The sequence below is a fragment of the Lactuca virosa genome, chromosome 1 (assembly GCF_052849685.1).
Source record: "Lactuca virosa cultivar CGN04683 chromosome 1, Lactuca_virosa_CGN04683_v6, whole genome shotgun sequence".
Lineage (NCBI taxonomy): Eukaryota > Viridiplantae > Streptophyta > Magnoliopsida > Asterales > Asteraceae > Lactuca > Lactuca virosa.
The window spans coordinates 189130130-189148611 of record NC_136426.1 but is presented as its reverse complement, the minus strand read 5'-3'; the positions used below and the strand labels follow the sequence as shown (position 1 = coordinate 189148611).

Genomic DNA, 18482 nt, shown 5'->3' with positions numbered 1-18482 from the left:
ACTGTTTTCGCCAACAAAACTGCTTTAAACGTTTATCAAACTCATTTTCATGATTAAATTGTTGTAAAAATATTTCCAAACTCTTTTAAACTACTTTTATCTTCCAAACCATATCTGCACCAATATATTTATATAAGTAAGACTTGAAGGACTTAGGACTGATAGCTCACCTTACTTCCTGTTCTTGTTTGATTGTGGACTTAGGGTATATTTGTTATCTGTCCGACTGTCGTTAAATTCTTAGTTATATATCATATATATTTGTGTTGGATATAAAAGTCTTCACTTCAGTTCAATACCTTTGTGAATCAAAGGTATGCAACCAACATTTCTATTTAACTATAATAGGTATAGTTATGGATCACTGCTCATTACTACTATTATCATGACACCTACTATTGTTAGTACAGTTATGAGTCAATACATGCTAACTACTATACAAAGAGAATACTATATACTATACAGGAGAACACTCTATGCATTATACCAAGAAAATACATTGTACATAATACAAGAGAACATACTAAAATAGAATGTGACATACTATTCCTCGATACGACACTTTGTTGTGCTATCACCGTGTAACCAGAGTCTCCTGGAGGGAGAGCGGGCATTGTGTGTATAGATCTATACGGGACAGACACTCCCACATCCTGACTATTAGCTACAGTCCAAGCCAAAAGGCCAAGGGGTGACAAAATGTCACATCACTACATATGACTCGGAGGGTCATTAGTTATTCGATCGTCAATCAGCATGGTTACATACGAGTTCACATTCAGACCTTTAATTAACACATTAAGAATTAAAGGCAAAACAGATTCCCCGAGGTGTATTGTACTTTTAATGCTACCTGGAGTCTGCATTTTTATTACATTAAACCGGCAGTGGCACTTCTGAGGCAAAACATTTCTTTCCCAATTACTTTATTCTAATAAGGTCAAAACTATATTTTCATACTGATAGTTCACTGGGAAAAACTTTTACATTTTCAAAGGATCAAGCATGCAAACCACCTGGTCTTGGTAGAAGACTACTTTTACTGGAAAATATAGGATTTTCTAGGGAATACACTATTTTCAAACATTGATATCAGCTATTATACTACATCATTGTAAACATTTTTATACAAGCAATGACACTAAATACTTATGAACTCACCAGCTTTATGCTGATACTCGCTTTCAAAATAACTTGTATTCTCAGGTCATCAGTAGACAGGTACAAATGCAGCTTTTGAGAAGATGGAGCACATACAAGACTCATCTTTATTTTGATTATACTTTTGGTGTCTAACAAACTGTATAGAACACGCTTGTATTACAATTATTATCTAAATGCAATGGATGTTGTTGCTTGTCTTTACTATTATGCATTGTTATGATACTGTACATGACGTCCTCCACCCCAGAACGTATTCCGCCGTGTTCGGTTTTGGGGTGTCACAACCTTTGGTGAAGTTCTTGGTTTTCCCTGGAGTAGACGAATTTTTACGGTAATCTCGCAATCTGAGTTACACCATGTCGCCGACATTGAATTCTTTATCGGGGCGATGCGAGTTACCTAATGTTGTAATTCGTTGTTACGCTCAGTAAAGCTTTTCTTTGAGCATTATTCGTAGCCATTAGTGTTCCCAAAGGCTGGCGTCAATGGAGGTTGTACTGGATGTCCTGGGATGGTAACGGTTGAGATCTCATATCGGATTGCCACATAGGGCCTGAAAAAGGTGACATTTGAATTGAACTGTGATGAGAGGAATTGTACCTAAACTCAACTAAGTATAGAAATTTGGTCCATGTTCGTAGTTTGTTGCTTGCAAATGCACAGAGGTAGTTTTGAAGGCAATGATTAATGAATTTTGTTTGCCCGTCTGTTTGTGGGTGGTGGGCGGTTGATTATTCAGTTGTGTACCTATCTGTTTGAAAATTTAATTTAGAAAGAGCTTAGAAAAATGGAGTCGCATTCTAAGACGATGCTCTTTGCGATGCCATTGAGACAGTAGATTTTGGTGAGGAACAAGGAAGCCAAGGTTGTTGGAACAAAATGATGGGTTTTGAGCACTACAACATTCATATGGTGTACATGCAACCCTAATGCTTTGGATCTAGGTTTTTCTCAAGTTATACATGCAACCAAATAAATCCAAAGCAAAACCCTAAACAAGCACGCTATTTTCGAAATTCACAACATCAAAAAGATTAGAAGAATACCTTTTATTTATAGCTAGTAGATCTTGACCTTCAAGATCTTAGTGCCTCAATTGTTGCACCTCTAATGAGTCACGAACACCAAATAGCAATGGAGGAATATGAGAGAGAGGTAAGAGGCTACTAAATTCGGCTAGGGTTTCTTCATGGAAGAATTGGCTGATTTTAGGAGTCCTGGGGGTTCCTTTTATAGTTGAGCCTCCTTAGGGTTTTAACTTGGAAACCCTAATTCTCTTGCTTAATCCCTAAGCAACACATGGATCCCCATATGGTAAGCCTTGGACGAAAACTCTATGGACTTCCCATAGATTTTCATCCACCCTATTACCAATAGAATCCATTAGTCCAAACTACAACTTTTTCTAATTTACATAACCAGTCCCCGTTAATTTAATCAGTCTCTTTTGATCACTAAATTAATTCTTGATCAATACTAATTAAATAATATGAGTTTCAATTAATATATTATTCTTATAATATATTAATAAATCATAATACAACCACTTTCTCAATAATTCATCCTATCAAATTGCTATGGTGAAGGCAACCCAAAAGGAGCATGCTACTATCGGGTCAAGTACATCCCAATTATAGTTATGGGCTTAGACACCTGATCCAACAGTCTCCCACTTGGATACGTCTAATCACTTTAACTGCCAATGCAACTTCAAAATCCGATTAGGAATCGTAGCTCTCAAAAGTCGCTGTCGAACTCTGACCTAGTTAATGACACATCGTTTAGATAAGGGATCATATAATCCTCTGTTCTTCAAAATATCATGTGGACAAAGACATGGAATAGAGACATACTCATTGTCCAACTATTTGTTTCCCGATTTCTGATTTGTCTGAGATAGAACTTAGTTGAATGTATCAATTCAGTCCTGACCAGGCCCGACACATTAATCAACACAAAATCATCGAGGGTCCCAAGATATCACTTTTAATCCTCTTAGGATAAAAGGAACATATAAACTTCGACTTATATGCTTGTACTCATTACTTGTTAAATTATACACAACAATACGTTTTATAACATCCAGTTACCGATGTGTTTACATACCATCAATGTACAACCAACTTGTAATCAACAAATCATATATCTTGGTTTGAAGATTATACGATATTATCGTCTCACAATCACTCGTGATAAATTCCATGAAGTGATTCATGTGAGCATGGGTTTAATCCAATACTCAATTTCCTATTTCAGGAGTACTCATGAACGTCACAGCAAACCTTTGCTATGTCTAACACTTTAGACAGTCTACAAGCCAATTCATGACAGTCTATCCTCATAACATACTTCCAAAGTATGATCGACTGTGGATAATTCTAAAAATCCTATTATTCAAGAAGTAAAACATGAAAAGGTGAAACAAATAATAAATAATTGACAAAAGATAGTAAACTTTACTGATAAATAAATCTTCTGTTACTTAATCATCAAATGTCAATTACATTTATTTGTTACAAGTTTCTAACTGTCTATCTAATCCCTAAAACAAATATCGTCCCTCAGGCCAATGCTCCTAGCATGCTGAAAATACTTAACCCTACTCAGTCCCTTCGTAAGGGGATCTGTTGGGTTCTTCTCTGACGATACCCTTTTGACTACGAGGAGTGCTTCTTCTACCCGATGTTTGATCAAGTGATATTTTCTGTCAATGTGTCTGGATCTACCATAATCCCTCGTTTCCTTGGTTAAGGCAACCGCACCTTCGTTATCACAAAAAATCTCCATAGGCTCCTTTATGGCTGGTATAACTCCAAGTTCTCCATTGAAGTTCTTTAGACATATTTCTTCCTTCGACGCTTCGCTCGGTGCTATATACTCTGATTCGCACGTTGAATCAGCGACGGTCTCCTGCTTGGAATTTTTCGAAGTCACTGCTCCTCCATTAAGAGTAAATACCAAATCCGACTGAGAGCGGAAATTATCTCGGTCGGTCTGAAAACTGGCGTCACTATACCATGTCAATCTCAAGTTATCACTCCCACCAAGGGTAAGGACCCAATGCTTAGTCCTCTGTAGGTACATAAGAAAGTTCTTTATTACTATCCAGTGAGCGCCTTCCTGCGATCCTGAGAGGTTCCTGAGAGGTACCAGAAACACATTTCACACAACAATGTAAGCATAAAGCTTAGTGAGTTCCCCAAATTACCACATACATAAATAATTAGCCTCTCATGCCTATATCTCGAAAGGACCCTCCGATCATGTGTCTCAGTGAAGACCTTCCAATCTCACAATTCGGGTGGAACCCTCCAGTCCGGTATCTTAGTGAGGACCCTCCGGTCCGACAACTCGGGTTGGACCCGACAGTCCTAACTCAATAAGGCACAGAATAATATACAACATAAATCACAAAGACAAGATTCTTAATTTCACATAATTCGGTAAAAGCACATAAGACACTCTGGTCAATAACTCAATTAAGACCCTTTGGTCACACAGTATTACCACTCAGGTAAGTATAGTGAGAAGACTCACCTCGCAAGTAAAGTAAGCAAATCCTGCACCCGATCTGCCAATCTACCCTCCGCCTAACATATGACACATATACACCTTATTAATAATGAATATCTAATAAAATGTTAAGCCAAGTCCTCTACTAAACCTCAGGAGGTTAAAAAGACCATTTTTCCCCTCAATCGTCCCCATCTTGCCCAAAACCCTAAATTTCAACGGAGGTTAACACTCGACGCGTACGCTGGGCGTACGTCTCTCTATGCTGTGCGTACGGCCATCCATGCATGCATCGAGGGTGGCTCAGCGCTATGATGTGCGTAGCTGGGAGTACGCCCGATGTAGGTCCCAAACTTACTTATCTCACTCTCCTAGTCTTAATCCGTTAAGACAAAGGCTACGATCTCAGATCTCGTTCAAGTACGGTCTCGTACTATCTCATAAATTCTCATATTCTCACCATAAAAGTCCACATATCTCATGGATGAAGAGATCTTGATGACCCAGACTCCATTTTTATGAACCCTAAACATCTAAGGACATCAAAAAAAGACAAGTATAGGGCTCTAGGGTTGATCAAGCTCTTAAAGCTTCAAACTTTGGGGACATAAACCCTAAAATGGACCATTACATGAACTAAACAAAACAATGGTAAAGTTTTGAGCTTGATACCTTTGAAAGATGCTCCAATCTCAGGGAAACTCAGATCCAAAAGCTAGGAGACCAACTCTTCTTCCTTTAAAGCTCCTTATTCACAAAAGGATTTCACAAGATCACTCAATAAGCCTCAAATGTCCTTACAATCTATGAGAACGAGATTTAGGGTTTGAGATGAGTAGTGTGCTGGAAATGGTGGCCAGAAATGAGGCAATCATGTTCCTTAAATAGGGTCACACCAACTAATTAGGGTTAACTCCACGAGCCTAGTACGTCCAGCGTAACCTCTGGTACGCCCAACGTACTAGTTGGCCTCTGCGTCCATAGCACGCTCATGAGTACGCTGAGCGTACACACACGTACACCCCGCGTACTCACCTACCGCCCTTTTCTCTATTAAGGGCTAAACTTGACAATTCAAAGAAAGTAAGGGTCATCAATGCATACCTTCTTTCGGGATGTTACACATATGTAACTCGACTAATTTCTGCTATCTCGGCATCGGTACTCGGACTTTGAGTCTTACTCAATTTGCTATTGCTCTGGATAGGCAATTCTCCTTTCTTGGAATTTTCCATGTTGAAACGTTTCAACACTTTATCCAAGTAGGTACTTTGACTAAGTCATGTTAGTCTTTTACTCATATTTCTCAAAATCCTTATCCCCACAATTAAGCAGTTTCTCCGAGGTCCTTCATAGTGAAACACTTTCCAAGCCAGGACTTAACCTCCTGCAAGGTTGGAACATCGTTTCCTATGAGTAATATGTCATCCACACATAATACCAGAATGCTAACTATACTCCCACTAGCTTTGACATATACACAAGACTCATCCTCGCTTCTCGAAAAACCAAACTCTTTGACTTTCTCATCGAAACAAAGATTCCATCTGCGAGATGCTTTCTTTAATCCATATATGGATTTCTCAAGCTTACACACTCTATTAGGGTACTTCGCATCTACAAAACCCGCTGGCTGATTCATGTAAACATATTCAGCCAACTTCTCATTGAGGAAAGTAGTTTTGACATCCATCTACCATATTTCATAATCATGAAACGCAACTATGGCTAGCATAACCCTTATAGACTTGATCTTCGCTACTCGTGAGAAGGTCTTGCCATAGTCAACTCCAGGAGTTTGAGTAAATCCCTTCACAACCAGTTGCGCCTTATATGTGTGTACTTTCCCATCCATGTCGGTCATTTTCTTGAAGATCCATTTGCACCCGCCCATCTTACGACCTGGTACATTGTCAACCAAGTTTCAAACATGATTGTCATACATGGACTGGATCTCTCTGTCCATCGCCTCTTTCCACTTCATAGACTCCGGGCCCACCATGAATTCCTTGTAGTTGTTAGGTTCATCCAAATTTACCAATATACTATCACTGATAAACGTCTCACCTTGAGTTGTTATATGGAAACCATACAACAAAGGCGGAACACTAACTCTACTAGAACATCTAAGAGGTAATGATTCATCAACCATTTCAATAGGAGTCTCATCCTCAGGTTGAGCGCTAGTGTTAGAGGTTCCTTCATCGCTCGATTCTTGAAGCTCTTCAAGATCAATTTGCCTCCCAATCTCCTCTTGGCATTTGAGCTCTCTCTCTCTCGAAAGACTCCTCCTCGTGCCACAAAGGCCACGTTCTCACTAGGCCTGTAGAATAGATATCTAAAGGGTTTATGTGGGTACCCGATTAAAATACATCGCTCACTACGAGGTTCAAGCTTGTCTTGAATCTCTCGTCTTACGAAAGCTTCACAACCCCAAACCTTGATGTGTGCCAACGAGGGAACTTTCCCTATCTACATCTCGTGAGGTGTTTTGGCAACCTTCTTAGTTGGGAATAGATTAAGGATATGGGCGGAAGTCTCTAAGGCATACCCCCAGAATGAGATAGGTAACGAAGCTCAACTCATCATGGAACGAACCATTTCCAACAACGTTCGATTGCGCCTCTTAGACACACCATTAAGTTTTGGTTTCCTAGGCGGTGTCAATTGTGAAGCCATTCCACATTACTTACGATACTTATGGAACACGATACTAAGATACTCACCACCCCTATCAGATCGGAGCATCTTTATCTTCTTGCCCAATTGACTTTCCACTTCTTTCTTAAACTCTTTGAACTTTTCAAAAGTTTCTAACTTGTGCTTGATTTAGTAGATATACCTATATCTGCTATAATCATCGGTAAATGTCACGTAGAAGCGATTCACATCCCTTGTGGTTGATCTGAAGGGTCCACACACATCCGTATGTATGAGATCTAATAATTCCTCACCCCTTTCACAAGAGCCAGTGAAGGGTGACTTGGTCATCTTTCCAAGCAAACAAGACTCACACGTGTAATTTGACCTAAGGTCAAATGTCTTCAACACTCCAACCTTTTGGAGTTGGGCTATGCGCTTCTTGTTGACATGTCCAAGACGACAATGCCATAACCATGCTTTGTCTAGACCATTAGACGAATCAATATGCAACACATCATTTCCTAAGTTATCTACAACTATCACAGTTTCATATACACTTACAAGGCAATGCTTCAAAATAAAATAAACCATTCAAATAAGCACTAATAGAACCAATTTCATTATTAAACAAAAATACAATGCCTTGTCTGTAAAAACCGTAAAAGGAAATAATATTCCTCGTCATCTCTGACGAGTATCAACAATTATTCAAATCTAATCCTAACCCAGTACTAAGCACTAATGAGTAAACCCCCATCTTGGTCACAAGCAACAATCTCCTATTTCCCATTATCAGGTTCATCTTTCCATGCTCCACATCCTTAATTCTTCTTAGACCCTTCAAATCAGAACAAATGTGATAACCATATCCTGTATCGAGGACCCAAGAACTAGCATGTGATGAGTTTTTTAGACAAAATAGTATAAATACCTGCTAAGGTGGGCATTATCTTCCCATCCTTGATATCCCGTAGATACTCGGGAAGCTTCGTTTCCAATCCCCTTTGTCATGACAGTAGAAGCACTCTACATCTTTGGGATTTGTTGAAGGAGCAGCAGAACCACTTTTGGACCCACTTGAAGAGGATCCATCATGAGACTTTCCCTTGTGATTTTTCGAGGGAGCTTTACTCTTCTTCCCCTTCCCATGTCAAATTTCCAGGACAGGGGTAGTAGCAGTAGGAGTGGGTGCGACAACCTTTCCTTTTAAACCACTTTCAGCAGTTCTCAATATGCATTGAAGCTTGCTTAAAGTGACCTCTTCCTTGTTCATATGATAAGTCATCTTGAACTGATCATAAAAAGGAGGCAAAGAGCGTAGGGTAATATCAATAGTCAACTCTTTGTCAAAGTTGACATTCAACTTTAACAAGCGATCCACATATCTTTGCATTCTTTACAAGTGGGATGTGATGGACTCTCCATCCTTCATTTTTGTCACACCCCAAACCGAATTGGCGGAAAAATTCGGGGGCGTAAGACGTCATGTTAAGTATCACAACACATGCAATATAGTAAGCAAAGTAAAACAACCATTACATTAATAATGTATAAGTGTTTACATAAGTTCAAACATTAAGTATTCAATATCAAAAGTAGATAAAGAAAGTGACAAAGGATGCAGCTCGATACTAGGCTGTCTTCGCAAAAGCTCCTAGAGTGTACCTGTCTACTGGATTCCTGAGAATATAAGTTATTTTGAAAGAGAGGATAAGCATGTAATGCTGGTTAGTTCATAAGTATTTAGTTATGGTTGTTTAGTTTAACAAAATGACTGAGTTTACACCAGAAAGTCCTATACTTCCTATTTTTACAACTGAAAAGTAGTTTTTACTCCGTAAAACTGTTTTGATTAAGCGTTATTGTACTTATAACCTATTTAAACATAATTTTTATCTTTCATAAAATTATAGGGTGTAAAATCCCCGTTTAGTTTTAAAAGTAGTTTTAAATCCCCATAAAACCATTCCTTTGTTTGTAGTTTTAAATCCCTATAAAACCATTCCTTTGTTTGTAGTTTTATATCCCCATAAAACCGTTCCTTTGATTGTGGAAAATGATTAATGTAGTAGTATTTATTAAGTATGCACTAGCATGCACTACCGTTGCCATCACGCCCCTAATAATAAGATTATTAATTTGGGTTACCGCGTGATAAATTTATAAACCATAAATCTACACTACTGGTGTAATGACAACCATGTAAATTAAGATTATTAATTAGGGTTAAAATGTGATAAGGTTGTAACCATGCTAATAGACTAGAATGAACACGATGACCTTTTGGCGTCGAAAAATAGTGAGGTGACATTCTATCACCCATTGGCCTTACCGGCTGGGACTACAGCTAGCAGTCGGGGTGTGGGATTGTCAGTCCCGTATAGATCTATACACATGATGCCCGCTCTCCCTCCAGGAGACTCTGGTTACACAACGTGATACGAAAAATGAACGGCTGTATCGTAAAGTAGGATTTCACATTTTTGGTTTATTTGTTTTAAGTAAGGATTGAATGTTATCCCTTTTCTTAATAAAGTGGCTTTAAACCTGGTGAACTTGTCTAGTGAAATAGGTATTTCATTTGTGTCATAAATTATAACTACTAAAATTTATATGTTTTATCTGATTAGAATGATAATTCATGAAAGTACCCATCTTCTTAACATGGAGCAAAGGTGACTATATTGGATTGAGGTAGCTTTTCCGTTCCTATATATACATTAAATATAATTAAGAAGAAAATGACCTTCGGACAGATAACTTCGCCATAAATCCACATCCAAACAAGGAAAAGGAGGTAAGGCAACCCATCAGTCCTAAGTCCTTAAAGTCTTTTATATATATATATATATATATATATATATATATATATATATATATATATATATATATATATATATATATAAACATGATTTCTGAACGTTATGCGGTTAAGGTTCATATATTTATCTAACATGTATAACTAAGGTTTAACTGACAGTCGGATGATTGATCCTACCCTAAGCCCACAACCAAACAAGGAACATGATATAAGGCGATATCAATGATCCTAAGTTTGTTATAGCTTATTTATACTTAACGAAGTATATGAGCGTGATTTAATCAACTAAAGTTTTGGGAAATTTAAAAGACAGCTCAACGATGTATCTAATCTTTTAAAAGGTTTTAACATGACTCTAAAAGAATTTACATGACTTAAGGTCATTTGGAGACGTTTGGAAATCTACTATTATTATCATAATCTTTAAAACATAAATAAAGTCTTTTCGGTGTCATTTGTATCACAAATAGATTATTTAACACAATTTGATTGTGTTCAACTTGTATCCCCCCCCCCCCCTCAAAAGCATTTAAAATTATTTAAAAGGTATATTATAGGGGTATGAACTCACCTTTGGTGGATGATTTGTTTGAAGACATGAATAAGAGTGCTATACACACGAATGAAGTCTCGAAGCACAAACGGATCCTAATCATCATATAATGATACATATAAGCATGATATTAGTGTATAAAACAACTAACATGCTAGGATAGACGACCATTGGACTAGGAAACACTTGAAATGAAGTGCACCAATCACATGTGATTGGTTTAAGGGTGTTTACGACCAAATAGAAGTGTGTTCATGACCACACCAGGTGTGTACGGCCACACCAAGTGTTTACGGCCGTACACACTCCACTATGATGCATTTTTGGGTCTTGATTCATAGGGTTTCAAGGGTTTATGAGCTCTAATGGACAGCAAGTATCTAGAAGTGTTTAAGGCTCAAGATTAAGAACCAAACAAGGGTGTACGGTCGTAGATAGAGTGTACAGCCGTACACTCATGATGTTCATGAATTGGATGATGTTTCAAGGCTATCAATCAAGTGTTTAACATGTCTAACTTGAAGATAGAGGAAATACTCACACTTTGGAAGTCTTTAAGGAGTTCACGGCCCAAGAACAAGTGTGTGTTCTTGGTGAAATGGATGAAGATTTGAAGATCTATCATAAAAGAGATGTTTTCATGGATGAATCATGAGATGTTTACAAGACTAGGAAGGATATCAACTTATAAATGGTAGAATCACTTACACTTTTGAAGATTAGAAGGGGTGTTCTTGATGATGGTTGAGAGAGAAATTGGTTTCTTGACTTGGAAATGGAGGAAATGAGGGAAAATGAAGGGTATCATGTATATATGGGAGGAGTTCACGGTCATGATGGGTGTACGGCCGTACACCCATGTGTACGGCCGTACACTCCTCTTCAAGGAGTGTTTGGTCCGAATGCAACACTTATGACCTAGATAACTCATCCCTAAGCCCTAACCTTGATTGTACTAGGCTTATAACATTTAAAAGACCCTAAATAATGCTAAAAGATAGCAGAAACGATTCTGACTTTGATTGAATTGAATGTTGTAGAAGACAAAAATTTCGGGTTGTCACATCATCCCCCCGTTAGAGGAAATTTCGTCCCGAAATTAGTGTTTAAGCAATATTCACGGATGAGGTGGAAGGTACGGATACTTGTGTTCTATTTGATTCATCCGATATCTAGGGGAACCAAGCCCTCACTATACGCGTTAGAAGATTTTCGCCACGAGGTACGGTTTCGTTTTCGTTCGCTGGACTCCACTGACTAGGGTTTCCAAGGGTTTCCTCCATTGAATTGGACTTCTACAGATTTCTTTACCAAGACGAGGCTTTCGCTTACATCGATCTAATCGAGTGGAATAATAAGAGTCCGGACGGACAACCGCCTTTTGAAATCTTTATAGACATGGAAGGATAGGGTGAAATGTATTGAATTCCCTTAATAGTCGGGACCTGTAAGATGCCAGACCAATTCTATCAAGAGTCTTAGATGGCCCTAAGCACCTTGGATTTAGCATTCCATGCATCTGAAACACATGATGCCCTTCTAGGGTGAAATCCCCATTTGACGTGATCATCATCCTGGATTTCCAAAGGTCTATCTCTTATGGAACGCGTAGCTTTCCAGGTTGGTTCTAGAAATTCTGGGTCGTTTTTGGATTCGTACATTCTGCTTGGCAGTTTCCTCGAATGGTTTATGGATTGGCGAATAAGTTGTCTGACAGTTGGCATCGAACAAGTTGCGTGACACCTACCTTAGTCCAGTGCAGAGAGGATCTACAATTTCAACTAATGAGGGTTTTTGAACGGAGCAACTCCAAATGCCAGTATGGTAAAGGACTTGACTAGTTGGCAATTGGGTATCCCAAGCTTTACCAAGGTCAGTCAAATGCATTCTCAGCATAATCCCTAATGGTTGAATCATCCTATTATTCCGTCTGTCGTTTCATGGATGGTAGGCTATGCTAATGACTAGCCTAGCCCTCAGAGATTTTCTGAAGTGACTGCCAAATTCGGGAGGTGATTCTATTATCTCTTATAGAGATAGCATACATTTGAACACCGAGCAGTCTAACTAATCTCTCGAACACGCGTTCCATTAGCTTCTCCATTGTGTCCGTTTTCTTCAGTTTGCAAGGAGCGTGTAGATTTAATCCGTCGACAGTCACTCAAATGATATCGTGTTCGCCTGTTGCCTTGGGAAGCTTGACAATAAAGCCCAATGCAATCTGCGGCCTCTTCTACTTAAGTACCCCCGACCGTGGTGGTAATCCTATGGCTTTCAGTATTCTAACTTTAACTTTGGTGTGCGCAAGACACTTGCCTACAAGGCAACAATACCTTTCCTCGCATGACGAGCTACTAATCTAACTTCTTGAGGTCTAGACGCCTCTCGTCTGGATCTGGATGAACGGAGTGTTTGAGTATTGCAAGATTCCTTCATGACTACCTCTCGGACGTCACCGAACTTCGGTGACTAGATCAAATCTATGTGGTATAAGACTCCGTCAACCTGACCTCTAAGTACTCATCCATCCCTCTCCAGATTTCTCCTGACACATTTCTAGGTTTCTAGGCTCCTTGGTGAGCCATTAATTCGTGTGAACAGATGTAAATGGGTGGTCGCAGTATACGATTTGACTCTACGATCTGAGTTACTCTTTCTGACTAAGGGTCCCAGCTACTACATTGGCTCAACCGGGATGATAACGAATTTCGACTTCGTAGTCATTTAGTAGTTCAACTCACAGTCGTTTTCTCATGTTCGAGCTTCTTCCCAACGGATATGACGAAGGTTTTTGCGTTATGGTTCATGATAAACTCATACCGGGCTCATTCATCACTACTTCGTGTATACAAGTTGTATATAATTGAGAATGACAAGATGTTCAGATGGATGGCTCCACCCCAAGTCCACAACCAAACAAGGAACAGGAAATAGGGCGGGATCATGCATCTTAAATCTTATCGATCTAAATTATATACCACTCTTATGTATACACTTGGCAATAATAAGTTAATCCCATGAGTTTTTATTCTCTTATCACGAACTTAACCATGCTGTACGAGGGTCTTTTTAGGGGATCTATTGGGTATGCCTCGGGTGTTTACTGTCTTCTAGGATATCTTCAGCGTTCTTTTTTCTACTTCAAGTCTATTGACTGCTGGATAGGCTAACAAGGCGTGGTACCCCCTCTTGGGTACTTCTAAAGTTTAGATGCGAGGGACGACATGATGGTTCGCATTAGATTTTCCATTTAGATTTGAAATAATTATATTTGACGATTTACTAGGATGAAAGTTATTTTTACACAACACCGTGAATTTTTGCATGGTAAGGACCAAGCCGGACCATGACTGTCGATGATGTCGTAAATCTCTTGACGTAATAGATATGAAATCGATACGCAAGAAATGATTATCAGGACGATGTGTTATATCAAGCATATATGGTTTTAGCACTTCCGGTTTCGTTCATGGTATCACTACCGCGAACTTTTGAACCGGAAATAACGGGCGCTAACAGTTTGAGGGTCCTGACGATTTGAAATAATGTACTTTTCATGGAGTGATTCTCACAAGGAATTTCTATAACCGCGTAGTATATACTAGTCATGTATAATTAAGATTGGAAAGACTGTTGACTGAGTGACTCCGCCCTAAATCCACAACCAAACAAGGAACAGGAAATGAGGCCGCATCACTCACTCGAGGTCTACAAATCTTAATTATAAATGGCCCTAACGTATACACTAAGCCATCGTAGCTATACCTGATGGGGTTTTGAGTTTTATAACCGTGCTGCGATTTTGTTTTAACGAGGGAGTAATTATAATTATAATTGGTCATAAAAATTTTTAATTAATTACTAAGGTTGAGAAGCGTACCAAAATTCTACCGGGCTCCTTGATGCTTCTTTATGTTTCAGGGTTAAACTCCTCTTGCACCCTCGTCACCTCTTTCTGTTGGACAATCTCTCTTGAAATGTCCTATTCCACCACAAAGATGGCATATTGGATTGACCCCAACATTGGTGGTTGATGTGATGAACTCGACCGAGGTCCTACAGATGTGGGCGGTATGCCCCTTCATGCTGAATCTGAGACAATATAATTATCGGCAGATTCCATAATTATGGTAGTTACACTTGGTGTAGTGGGGGAGGTTTCCTAAGTATGGTGTCGTCGGTGTCGGAACTGGAGGGCTGATACGGGTATTGACTGCCCCAGCCTGCTACCCTTCGGAAGGTCCTTGAGTTGAAGTACTCCCTTTTTCGTTCTCAAACTTTCTTTTCAGGATAATTGGTTTGAGTTCTGGAGTGTCTTTACACACTGGTGTTGGTTGTTGCACCTGGCTAACACAACGATCGGGAATACCTATAGTGTTTCCACTAACATTTGTGTTGTTAGCATTTAGATGAGTCATGATAGCTGCTGTAACTGCAACTTGAAACGTAGCTGCATCAATCTGAAGGATTGGTGTCTTGCCGGTGGGTTGATTACGTTTCTTCGGAGGCATGATTTTGCTATATGATGAGGAAACAAGCTTGTGAGCGACGATGGTTGATTCTAGATGTATTTAAATAAATTGATTACACAAATACATTTTCCGCATTTTGATTTATGGTTCTTTAAGTTTCGACCCACATCCCTATGATGCAGTCCTAGTAAAAAGGGTGGAAGTAAGTTTATTGAAAATGTCATAAATCGGGTGTCGCTCGGACTAAGTTATCTTTAGACTGGGGAATATCACTCTCCGACTTCGAAAAGATTCGAAAGAAATTCAGAACGGAGACTACATAAGAAAGACTTATGAATTATTAGGAATAATCACTCTCAAATTGAGGTCTCGTGATCCGATTTTATGATATTAGCCATGACTGAAAAAGGCGATAAGCCTAACACATAATGTGAGCGGTGCAATCACCAACTTACACTACTAGAAAACAGCCCTTTAATGACGTGCAAACAATGACACTCACTGATAGAGGACGCGCATTTGTTCGTGCCCTAAAAAATAATGTTAGTTTTGCAAAATTTGAAGGATAGAGGACACGCATTTGTGCGTGCCCTAAAATTAGTGTCAAACAAAACAAAATTAAAAACACGGAGGGCGCTTATTTTAAGTGTGTGTCCTCTACAAACGTCGCTTTATATTTTTTTAACTAAACGCTCGTTTTTAAAGAGGGATCTAAAATTCTAAAATTTTGAATACCCCGCTTCTCACTCTTTCCTCAGGATCGCCTTTTCTCTCGTAAAATCGCACAGAGCCATTCTCTCTCTCCCGCCCCTCTCTCTCTCTAACCCAAGACACAACCATCGGGCATTCACGACGATGTCTTCTCCGCTATCTTCTTCTTGCTCCATATAATAAAATCGGCGACCAAACAATCAGGCTCACTTCTTATTTTGCTTCTCCGTCTCCCACAAAAACCCTAGTTTCTATCACCACTTCTTGAATTAGTGAATTAGGGGTTAGGGTTTGGAGTGATTTGGGGAGAAGATGGGATTGGGTAGTCTTGGAGTTGTGCGCCGGCGGGGAGCTATCAAAAATAAATATCACCCTTTTCAATGATCAATAAAGCTATTCCTGTTTCTCTCTCACACTTCCGTTCCCTTCCCACTTCTCCAGTTTCTGTTCTTCATCCTTAACCCAAAAACAGGGTAGGAACAAGAATTTCCAAACAAAACCCACATACTCTTCCATCTAATTTGATCTTTTTTATGGGTATTTTATTTTCCTTTTTCTTTTGATTTTGGGATAATGGATTTCGATTACATTGAATGCGTTTCAACATCGGATGAATGAAATGAGGACGAGATCCCATACCACCATCATCGTCATTAACATCAACATCAACATTGTCAAAACAGCCATCAAAATCCCCAGGTTTTATCATCAAAACTCACTATGTTAATGTCGTTCCTTCCAAAATTAATCCCACCCCCAGTGTTTACAAGCTTCTCGAACGCCCTGTTTGTACCAATTCAATGTACCCTCCAATACATCAGGTTTTCTTCATTTTTCTTATTTGATTATGCTCTTAAATGTTAAAATTCATATTATAATCATTTCAAGATTGATGTGAATTTAGGGGTTTCAGATTGTGATACATCGTTTTTTACTTCGATTAACAAAAAGATGATGTTGACTTTTCATGGTCAAGCATATCAATTTTTTAAGTCTCGAGATTTATGTATATTTCAAGTTCTTGTACATACAAGTTGTTACCCTTTACCCTATTTTAAATGTTTTATGTTCTGCCTTTTGTTTTCATGGTCAAACAGGAAGGATAATTGGTCTCTTAGAAAAAGTGTAAGTGCTTTCTCTGCATTCCTAAATGGGAATGCTTCAGGGATATTGGGTCTAATATTTGTTGATGAAATGTCTATTTTAGTTGAGGTGATTTCCTTCTTCTTCTTCTTCTTCTTCTTCTTCTTCTTCTTCTTCTTCACTGATACCTTAATTTTTCCTGTAACACCTACAATTCCTTCATTTTTAAGATTGCTAGATTGCATACTTTACCCTATTCCCTGCATTTAAACTAACTCACTCTTGTTATTTTCCATGTTTGCTTATAACAACTTTGATTATTTTCTCTGAATTGAATAGAAATTTTTGTTCTGTGATGAATTATGATGACTCACTTGATGTTTTTTGTGTGACAGGTGGTTAATAGTTTGATCTTTGCTCTATCAAACACATTGAACACAAGCAACACATCTACTTCTAGAAATTCTAATTATTTTGATACTCAAGAGATGTTGCATGTTAACATGTTTGATTGGTAGAAATTGGAATGAATTCAATGCACTTAACATGTTTGATGAAATGCCTCTATGGAACATGAACAATTTTTTTAGATATATGTTGATAAATGTAAGGGAGACACAATACATAGACCAGTTGCTGGTAAGTTAAAACAAATCTCAGTTCATCCCCTTAATTTCCTTGCTGCTGCTGGTAAGTTAAAACAAATCTCATTTCATATTCCTTCACTCTTATCGATTACTTGCTAGTTGCTACATAAATTCGATCAGTAGTGAAATTCATTTGTTTTGATGATCAAAGAGAGGAGTAAGTTATGGAGTGAAGTTGTCATACGAAGTGGTATGCATTCATCTTTTTTTCTTCTTCTATTAGCACATGAATTTGTCTTTTGAAAAATTTGTTTCTATAGTTAACTCTTTTGATGTCTTCTCATTGCATGATCACATCTAATTGTTACTTGCAGATTTTGATGATTTGGAGACCACAGTTGAAGAATCGAGTGTTCTTAATTACACCAAGGCAGGTACTCATTTTCTTTCTTTTCTCTAACTTTTCTAAAGGCATTGTCTTATTATCATTATCATATCAAACAATATCTTTTCTAAGATTAATGATTATGATATTGCTCATCACTTTTCAAAGTACAAACATTCATTATGTTATCACTTATGAAATAAAAAAGCATGACTTTTGTTTCATTATTTCAGGGAACATTGCCAATTATCTACAGATTTTAGAAGTTGAACATATGTATCTTCTAGTTCCTGTGAATTTCATCTTTATAGGATTTGAATGGAGTGGCAATCAAGGTATATAACATAACATTTGATTTTAGTGACTTAATTCTTGGAGTTTGAACTAATTTAGTGTGCACATGGGTACTTTTTTATGACATTGATACAGTCTTTAAGCTACACACATATGAACTTGAGAGATGGTTTAAAAAAATTGATCATATATTTGAACACACTAGGATTCCACAAGATGTAGATGTTCTTGCTCCATTCTACAAAAACAGGGTAGA

General features: G+C 38.3%; 1 long non-coding RNA gene across 1 annotated transcript; it reads left to right on the top strand.

The window, feature by feature from the left end:
* Positions 1–17783: 17783 nt before the first annotated feature.
* Positions 17784–18204, top strand: LOC145107780 (uncharacterized). The gene is made up of 3 exons (XR_013707967.1): positions 17784–17797; positions 17922–17981; positions 18166–18204. It is a non-coding gene; the product is annotated as an uncharacterized LOC145107780 (long non-coding RNA).
* Positions 18205–18482: the final 278 nt, after the last annotated feature.